Source organism: Ahaetulla prasina, chromosome 1, assembly GCF_028640845.1.
Source record: "Ahaetulla prasina isolate Xishuangbanna chromosome 1, ASM2864084v1, whole genome shotgun sequence".
Classification (NCBI taxonomy): Eukaryota; Metazoa; Chordata; class Lepidosauria; order Squamata; family Colubridae; genus Ahaetulla; species Ahaetulla prasina.
Genome location: NC_080539.1, coordinates 125,035,681 through 125,045,200, shown reverse-complemented (window position 1 = coordinate 125,045,200; position 9,520 = coordinate 125,035,681). Strand labels below are relative to the sequence as shown.

At 40.2% G+C, this 9,520-nt stretch overlaps 1 protein-coding gene across 3 annotated transcripts in view; it reads left to right on the top strand.

The window, feature by feature from the left end:
• The first annotated feature begins 447 nt into the window (after positions 1 to 447).
• Positions 448 to 9,520, top strand: part of KLHL32 (kelch like family member 32) — a 98,155-nt gene continuing 89,082 nt past the window's right edge. For all 3 annotated transcript variants that reach the window (XR_009154134.1, XM_058175016.1, XM_058175047.1), the window contains exon 1: positions 448 to 673. The gene's annotated coding sequence lies outside the window, so the exon portion shown is untranslated. The remainder of the gene's footprint in view (positions 674 to 9,520) is intronic.

The window sequence follows — 9,520 nt, the reverse complement described above, 5'->3', positions numbered from 1 at the left end:
GCCATGCCCACAGAACCAGTAGTAAAAATTTTTGAAACCCACCACTGGCATGAATGCTGCTTTTTGTTCATCGAATACCATATGGCACTCTTAGAGCCTTTTGGTGGCTTGGAAAACTTGTCCCATTAAGGTGATTTGCCCAGTTGAGTGGCTGGCAAGATGCATTTGCAGGTTGTGCTTTTTCTTGCACAAGTGATAAATTTGCCCCAAGCAATTTCCCCCTGACCTTCCTGGTTGAAAGGAAGGCCAAAAAAAAAACAACCCAAAACAAAAAAAAACCCAACAACACGAACCCCACACCAAACAAAAAATCAAAACCAAAACCCCACAGTTCTGGGGAAAATGTACACAATGTAAGCCGCCCTGAGTCTGCGGAGAAGGGCGGGATATAAATGTAAATAAAAAAAAAATACTCTGAAGAGAAGGGGCGAGGCGGATCTACTCCTCCTCCTGCCCCTGCAGCAGCAACAACAGCAGCAGCAGCAGCATTAACAGCCGCCGGTCAAGTGTGCAATTCAGCGCCGCTTAGCCGCAGAAGCAGCTTCCCTTCTCTCGGCTGTCCTCGGTCCGTTCGCCCCCCACACCGAGATCGGAAAGAAAGGCCGGACGAGCCCGGCTGCTGCCACGGGACGCGGGGGCTGTCAAGCGGTGTTGCTACTCCCTTCTTGGAGAGGTGAGGCTGGGCGACCGGGACGGACTCCCGCTCTCGTTCCTCCGAATACACTTTTCCCCGGGGCAGGGAAAAAAAAAAAAAGATCGCCTTTTCAGCCTCGTGGAAACGGAGGGACGGCTTTCCCACAGAGCGGGGAGGGAGGCAGGACGACGGAGCTCCGTAGGAAAGAGGCCTGGCGGCCGAGCGGCTGCCGCAGCCCCCCAGACGCCGCCGTTGCCCCGCCGCCGCATAAGAGAAAAGTCTACTTAGTTCCCTGATTATTAAGCGGGGCGGGAGTCGGGGGGGAGGACGACGACAAACTTGCCCCTCAACCAATAACGGAAGGTTTTGCCTCGGTTGCCGGGGCAACCTTCAACGGCGCCTTTGGGATACGTTGCCCTGCTTCAGCCCTTCAGTTCGTTTCACAACTGAATTCAGACCCCCCCCCTTTTTTTTGGCATTGCAGCATTTCTTGGAAGGACTGTTGGGACGAGGGTGGTGGTGGTGGTCTAGGGAAGGATGTGTGGGATGGGGCCCTTTGGGTGTCTCTTGAGTTGGCATGAATCAGAGGTGGGTTTCAGCAGGTTCTGACCAGTTCTGGAGAACCAATTAGCGAAAATTTTGAGTAGTTTGGAGAACCGGTAGTAAAAAGTCTGACTGGCCCCAACCCCATATATTTTCTGACTCCCAAGTTCCAGCTGATTGAGAGGAAATGGGGATTTTGTAGTAACCTTCCCAGGGATTGGGGTGGGAATGGAGATTTTACAGTATCCTTCCCCTGCCACACCCACCAAGCCATGCCATGCCCACCAAGCCATGCCCACAGAACCAGTAGTAAAAATTTTTGAAACCCACCACTGGCATGAATGCTGCTTTTTGTTCATCGAATACCATATGGCACTCTTAGAGCCTTTTGGTGGCTTGGAAAACTTGTCCCATTAAGGTGATTTGCCCAGTTGAGTGGCTGGCAAGATGCATTTGCAGGTTGTGCTTTTTCTTGCACAAGTGATAAATTTGCCCCAAGCAATTTCCCCCTGACCTTCCTGGTTGAAAGGAAGGCCAAAAAAAAAAAACAACCCAAAACAAAAAAAAAACCAACAACACGAACCCCACACCAAACAAAAAATCAAAACCAAAACCCCACAGTTCTGGGGAAAATGTACACAATGTAAGCCGCCCTGAGTCTGCGGAGAAGGGCGGGATATAAATGTAAATTAAAAAAAAATACTCTGAAGAGAAGGGACTACAAGCTGGGGTTGCCAGGACGTGAAGCCATGGTTTGCTGCTTTTGAGGAAGATCTAAGATGTGGTTTGTGGTCTCAGGCCAGGTGAGGGGAAAAGTGGTGCCTTTGCTCAAAATGCCTTTCACATCCTTGCCATTTGGAAATGCAGGGACTGTAGAGCAACGGTTCTCAATCTTTTCTTCACCATGGACCTTTTGGGGCCACGGATCATGGCCACAGACCACCAAGATTTAACTAGAGATTTAAATCATAACATTTCTTCAAGACTTTGTGTACCCCCAGGGGATTGAGAACCACTGCTTTAGAGCTTTTCACGTTGTAAAAAGCCTTTTGATAACTTGGGCTACTAGCTACATTCAACCAGTTTGAAGAATAGGCTTGATTTGGCTGTAAATGGAGAGGAATCATATCCATAAAATATATCCTATTCTTAAAAACTACTTTGTTCTTTCCCCCCTTGTGCGATTCTGGGGCCACTTGTAAATAATTTTTGGGCTGCTTCCTTTATATCCAAACATGGATCATATCCAGATATTCTGGACTTTCAGATCATGTTCTTAAAATCTTTGTGAGTTTCCCCCTTTTTTCTTTTCCATTTGCCCTTTTCAAAACTTCATTATTGTATTTTTTTCCTGTTAGCTTGCCCTGCCTCTCCCTCTTACACATTGATTGATCTGTGATGTACTTGGATGAGGAAACATTCACTAAAGGGCCATTTTGACTGGATTCACATATAGTAATACATTAGTCTAAAGTGCAGTTGGCCAATTTGTGTCTCAGTATGTTGTGAACTGAAGCAAGATAGTTAATTCAATAGAGCTTGGTTTTGTTAAGACACACAATCAAAGTCTTTGAGAAGTCAATACATGTTGGCAACTTCTGTTTTGGGTGGTATTTATTTACATGAGCTTTGGTGCAGGAATTTGGAAGATAACAATTCTTGCTGATCTAGAACTGGGCTTTAGGTCTTCGGTTGCTGACACCAGATAAAGAGATTAGCTGTTGCTTTTATACATTACATTATAGTACTATGCTGTACAGCAGTCATCTCTTGAGAGATTATGAAAGTTTTCTACAAAAAGTGAGTGAGTTGGGGGGAAATGTTTAAACTTTTGTTTTTGAAGAGTGCAGACAGTCTGCTGGAAAATGTAACAATCATTTATGCAATCCTAAGCAGTTCTTTGTTATTATCATGCAAGTTATGAAAGCTTTTCAGGTGGAAAGTATAAATACTAGAAGTAAATATATAAATAAACAGATATAGGAGAGCAGTTTTGCATCCAGCTGAAATTCTATCTAATCCAACATCCTGTTTCTAAAGTAAAGCAGCCAAATACCATTTGGAAAAATTGTAAGGGGGACAAATAAAAACTCCTTTGCACTAATGTTCATTAGCCTTTATCCTGAGAACCCTGTTCTACTTTGTACTGGAGAAAATGTATAGCCATCACGATTAGTAGCTATTAATAACTTATTATCTATGAATAAGCCTAATAATCTTTTAAAGCTATTCAGCTTTGGCTTTATCACTTGGAATAGTAAATGCCATGGCTTAAGCATGCAGTATATAAAGGACTCCTTTCTTTTATTTATCCTGATTTGAAAATATGTTTTGTTCTTTTGCTTTCTTCACAAAATGCCTGATTTTAATGCTGCTTGTTGCTTCTCCATAAACCATATTTAGTTTTTGTTAGTAGCTAGTAGTGGAATCTAGTTGTGTGGTATTTTGAAATTTGGAATGTCATGGATGTATAAAGCTTTAAAATTATGGAATAGATGTGGGTTTTGTGAAAGAAACAGAACCGGAATGGAGATTATGGCAAGTTAGCATAAACTTTTGCTTTTGGTATTTTTGGTATTCCTTTTGGTATTTTCAGATTTTGTCCTCCAGGAGAATTGATCCAACATTTCTGCCACTTGTTTTATTTTGGGAAATATAGGCTAAAGAGCAAAATGGGTTCCTAGAGCCTTGCAGATTTTACTCCTTACAATTCCAAGCGCCTCTCCCCAGAACATATGAAGAACGGTTGCAGGAACTGGGTATGTCTAGTTTAATAAAAAGAAGGACTAGGGGAGACATAATAGCAGTGTTCCAATATCTCAGGGGTTGCCACAAAGAAGAGGGAGTTGGGCTGTTCTCCAAAGCACCTGAGAGTAGAACAAGAAGCAATGGGTGGAAACTAATCAAGGAAAGAAGCAACTTAGAACTAAGGAGAAATTTCATGACAGTTAGAACAATTAATCAGTGGTACAACTTGCCTGCAGAAGTTGTGAATGCTCCAACACTGGAAATTTTTAAGAAAATGTTGGATAACTATCTGTCTGAGATGGTGTAGGGTTTCCTGCCTGGGCAGGGGGTTGGACTAGAAGGCCTCCAAGGTCCCTTCCAACTCTGTTGTTATTATTATTATTATTAAATTTGGACCTCGGGTCCTTTACTTTCACAGCAGGTTCACTCAACAGGATTCACAAAATCTTGGCAAGGTCCTTAAGCCAACAGAAGTTATAAATTTTTATATTATGGTATTCCTTTGGATCTGTTGTTTATGCAGTTTAAGCTTATTGAGGAGAGGGAGGAGTTAAGATGACAATTCGCCACTTTATCATTGTAATTTCTAGAGAAAGTTGTCTTGTAAATAAATCTAGAAAATAGTTTGGAAAGTCTGACTATTTTCCTGTTGTTGGACTAGTAAAAGAAAGTGGCCTATTATTAGCTGTCTACCTTATGTTTCCATGCCGGTCATGGAAGAATACACTTCCAGTTTCCCTTAGATAATATGAAACCACATAGGTGTTTGGGCAGGGATATAATCAGCCCACTCACTCCTGTCGGCCTGATTATTTACCCATATGGAATTAATGGGACCCATACATGGCCAGTGAAGCTGTTTATTTCAAGGTAAATGAAATATCTGACCTTTCCAAACTGAGTTTTTCTCTACCATGAGAGTCATCAGCCTTTAATGTGAATGACACCTTGGCAATATACAGAAGGGAAAGAACAAGGAGCAAAAATGGAAGATAACTATACTACTTCCTTCCAATGATGATTATATATATTTTCATTAAGTATGCCAGCAAGTGCAGAGCACATTTTCATTCTATTTTCAGTGTGATGAGAAATTCCTGAGGGAAAATACACAATAATCATCTAGGAGCAGTCTTCCTCCAAGGATTAGAGTAGCTGAAAATTTGTGTTCCAGCCTCATTGTGGTATTGTGTCTCTAAAGAATACCATAGTTGGTATCCAGATCTGTTGACCTTCTTTTGCCTCTTCATGAATCACCTGCAATAGTTTTAAGCGCTAAAGCCAGACCAAAATCCTGGCTTGAATTTCTGCTCTACTGAACTTAGTTGTTTTGTGTACTGAAATATAAACTCAACTTTTTTGGTTTTTGTTTTGATACTTATTTTGCTTTTATTTAAAAAAATCCCCAAGCAATTGGTTTAAAAAAAAATTGGGCTACAGTATTTGGGAAAAGATTTGAGGTGGTTTCTATCAAGATAATAAGAATCCTGAAAGAGGATTCTAGGGATTGAGGGGACCATACCTTGGTTTCTCCCTTTCATTCCAGAAATCCAGTAAGACAGGAAATATTTTCATATTGTTCATATTAGTAGTCTAATAGAATTGGTTTGGATACTACCTTTTCTAAATTTTACTTTCATTAGTCTTTATAGAAGATATATTTGGCAAGAACGGGAATTAAAGATGTCTTAACAAGAATAAATTACAAAATAATTTACTCCATATTCCTAATTTATCCTAATGTCATGACCCTGATATCAGCAAGAAGTTCATAAATGGTGTTGTGTCTGTGCCCCCCGAGCCGGGCCCCCTGCCAGAAAGTGACTTGGAAAGTGAGGGGGAAGGACCATCAGGACTTAACTCAGGAGCACCGGCTTCCCTGGCTCAGCTCCAGGAGCCAGAGGCAGGCCAGGTGGAAGAGATAACAAGGCCTCTGTCCCCTGACTCTTCCCCCTCCAGACTACGCCTCCAGACCCAGCTGATGGCAATCAGGCCTGGCTGGACCCTAGATTTCGTAGGCAGGAGAGGCAGGAACAACAGAAGCAGGGGTGGGGCAGGCGTAGGAAGTGCTGAGTCATGGAGCCACACCCCACAGGATATAAAGGCAGCCAGAGCTGCTGTGCCTCTTCGTAGCAGGCAAATTAACTGCTTAACTAAGAGCTGAAGTACTGTTTGTTCCTAGGTGACTCATCGGTGTCGAGGGAGATAACAGAGACACTTGGCAGACGCTCGCTAGTTTGCTGCCAGAGCTGATACTGCCGGCTAATTAAGCCATCGCTCGGACGGAGGCGAGGGGGGGACAGAACAAATGGTGATTTGATATTTCCGCCTGAAAGCAGCATATATTTTTGACTGATTCTGTCTGATGCTTGTTTTATTGATTGGTTTTAGTTTCACTTATTAATATGTCTAGCTACTCTTCTTCTAACTGCTAAGTATATTGTATATCAGTGGTGAGATTCTACCTGTTTGGATTGGTTCAGGAGAACCATTTGCTCCAACTTTCAGCGGTGAGCGAACTGGTTCTCTCTTTCTTTGAAGTGGGCCTGCCTGCCCGCCCTTGTATTATACTTACCTACGGCAGAGTGAATTTCTGCTCCTCAAGTGTTTTCCTTTCTCTCAGCAACACAAAAGTTAAATTTTCTGCAAAGTGTGCACGTGCTCAGCGAACCTGTTGTTAAACTGCTAAGATCCCACCACTGGTGTATATCGAAAAAACAGAGGATTAAAAACAATATATAGTAATAAACAATATACATTTTAATACAGTAGTACTAATATACTAATGAATAAGGTTAGATACCAAAATTTAATGTTCCCCATGCTCTCTCCTAAGGCCATTTTTTACTATCAAAATCGTTATTTGAAAGTTAGGAAGGTAGGGAACAAAATGTTTTTTTAATGTTTCAATTCTTATTTAGCATTATATATGAAGAATGCAGAAATGATCCTGCTATCCAATTCTGTTTCCACATTTGAAAACCATTTGTGTCTGTAATCTGTTATACATATTTCTGTATTTCTGAAAATTATACTGGAATTGCTCATGTTTTATAAGAATTCCTAAAATTTGCAAGTACAGTTAATATCCTTATTACCTCTAAAACATTTTCAACTATGGTCTACTTCATATGAAATCGATGTGGATAAACTCTTTGTTGATATGTGCAAAAGTAAACCATAAATATAAACCAGAATAAACAGAAGGGATTCAAATAACATTAAATCACAAGCATTAAACACTGTGACATATGAATCTAGCCGGTATGATTGGTACATTTTTACCATTTACCATTGGTAAATATACATCTTTACAATAAAATGCAATTATTTTAGTATTATATTAGTTTCTTTCTAGCCTTCATAATTATTTTTTTTATTATTTTTCCCTGTATTACTTTAATGAACAACATAATTCAAGGAAAGGATAATAAAACCAATGTTTTAACATTATGTATTTTTTCTTTCACAAATAATAGAAATATTTTCATAATATTAATATACTGTAGCTCTAAATGATTTTGAAACTCTGGAATTTTTATGTATTGCTTCACAGGTTCTGCTGTTATTTCATAGAATTGTAGCTTTAATCTGGTCATAATGTTCTTCCTGGAGTGGAATGTGCTTTTCAAGTCAGCATCCTCTTTCCAAGTCATTGTTGCTCACTGCTGTGCAATAGATCAAAGCAGCTGGAATCAAATTTCCTATTCAGCAATGTCTACATTTATTAAAGCAATAATTGCTGGTTCAATTGATGTTACCAATGGTAAACATGAGAATGTACCCTAAAAATATTATCTCTGTGAATGTTCCAGGTTTTTAAAAAGCCAGCATGTAGGACAAAAAGCTGGATTTCAGAGAGAAATGATTGGTCTCTGCTTTCTTGTATAATGTTTTAGTAGAATATTCTAACCAATAACATCTAAAGCTGGTGGAGTAATGGATGAAGAATCATAAAATTATTGACTAAATGGATAGAGTATCCATGTTTCCAGGCAACCAATTCTGTGGAGAAAAAAAATCAAGGTCATACAAGCTTCTTTATATTGTATCAAGTGAGTCTTCTGATCCGTCTAGCTCAGTGCTTCTCAATTATTTTCTGTCATGCCCCCCTAGGAAGAAGAAAACATTTTTCGCGCGCCTCCCGCGCGACTGTAAACATGGGGCTTAGCTTGTTATGACAGTGTTTGCCGAGGTCAAACGCGCCCCCCTTTACGGAGCCTCGCGCCCCCCCTGGGGGGCCCGCCCCACTATTTGAGAAGCACTGGTCTAGTTTAAGGCTGCTTTTGTTGAAGAAATTTCCCAAAAATTAAAATTTTTCTAATAGTATCTGAAGAAGCTAGAGATTACATGGAAAGTGAATGATCTCCTCCTTTGCTGTGAGTCTTTAGTAGCAACATTGCTCTCTTTTTTGCCAACTCCAATTAGAGAGGGATCTACACCTGTAGTAAACATTGAAGCATAGTACAAATAGCAGCATGTTGCACTCATAGGGGTGGATACACAGGTTGAATACTGCCCTATGAAGTCAATAGTATAATTTGCCCTCTGAAATTAAGATCTTATACTGAATTTGTACATCATCCTTCAGATACATCTAACAAATTCAGATTATTTTTGAAAACAACTAAGTAGTTGCTGAGCCTCTTATCATATGGTATGCCTAACTTTAAGATAAAGTTCAATCCAGCTACTGAATAGTTCAGTTGTATCCAGGTCGTTTTCTTGGTTTAGACCAGTGATTCCCAAAGTGTGAGCCGCGGCTTCCCAGGGAGCCACGCTATCGTCATAAGGGCGCTGCGAAATATTCAATATCTGCGCCCGCTGGGTCTAACGCTGATGCGCCATTTCTGAAACGTCTAGTGCGCATGCGCAGTTACAAGTCAGATTTCTATTCGTTTGTTATCACCTTCTCAGTGCTCGCATAAGTTTTTGTTTGTTGGGCTAACTTAATAGTGTGGTGGTTAAGTTACTTTTCAAAAGCTATTTTTCTGATCACCCTAAAATGGACAAATTCTTATTAAACTTGAATAATCAAGATAGTGCTAAATCTATAGACGAAGTTCCACAAACTAGTGGCAAGGGTTCCGAGAAGCGAAAACGTCGTAAATATGATGACAGTTACTTGGATTTTGGCTTTACATCAATAAACGAAAATGATAAAGAGAGACCACAGTGTGTATTGTGCATGAAAGTTTTGGCACCGGAATGTATGCTTCCAAGTAAGTTAAAACGACATTTAGAAACCAACCATTCTAACTTTGTTGGTAAACCTCACAACTTTTTAAAAAGAAAGTTAATGGAATTAAAACAACAAAAAGGCAGCATTTATAAACATATGTCAATACCAAATAATGCTTTGCTAGCATCATACAAAGTTGCATATAGAGTTGCTAAGTGTAAAAAGCCCCATACTATTGCTGAGCAACTCATTCTACCGGCTGCTGTAGATTTAGTGAACATTATGATTGGTGAGTCGGGAAACTACTTTCAAATGTCCCTTTGTCTAACAATACAATCAGTCGCAGAATTCAGCACATGGGGGAGGATCTCAATGCACAATTAATTGAAAAATTAAAAGGAAGTGAATATGGA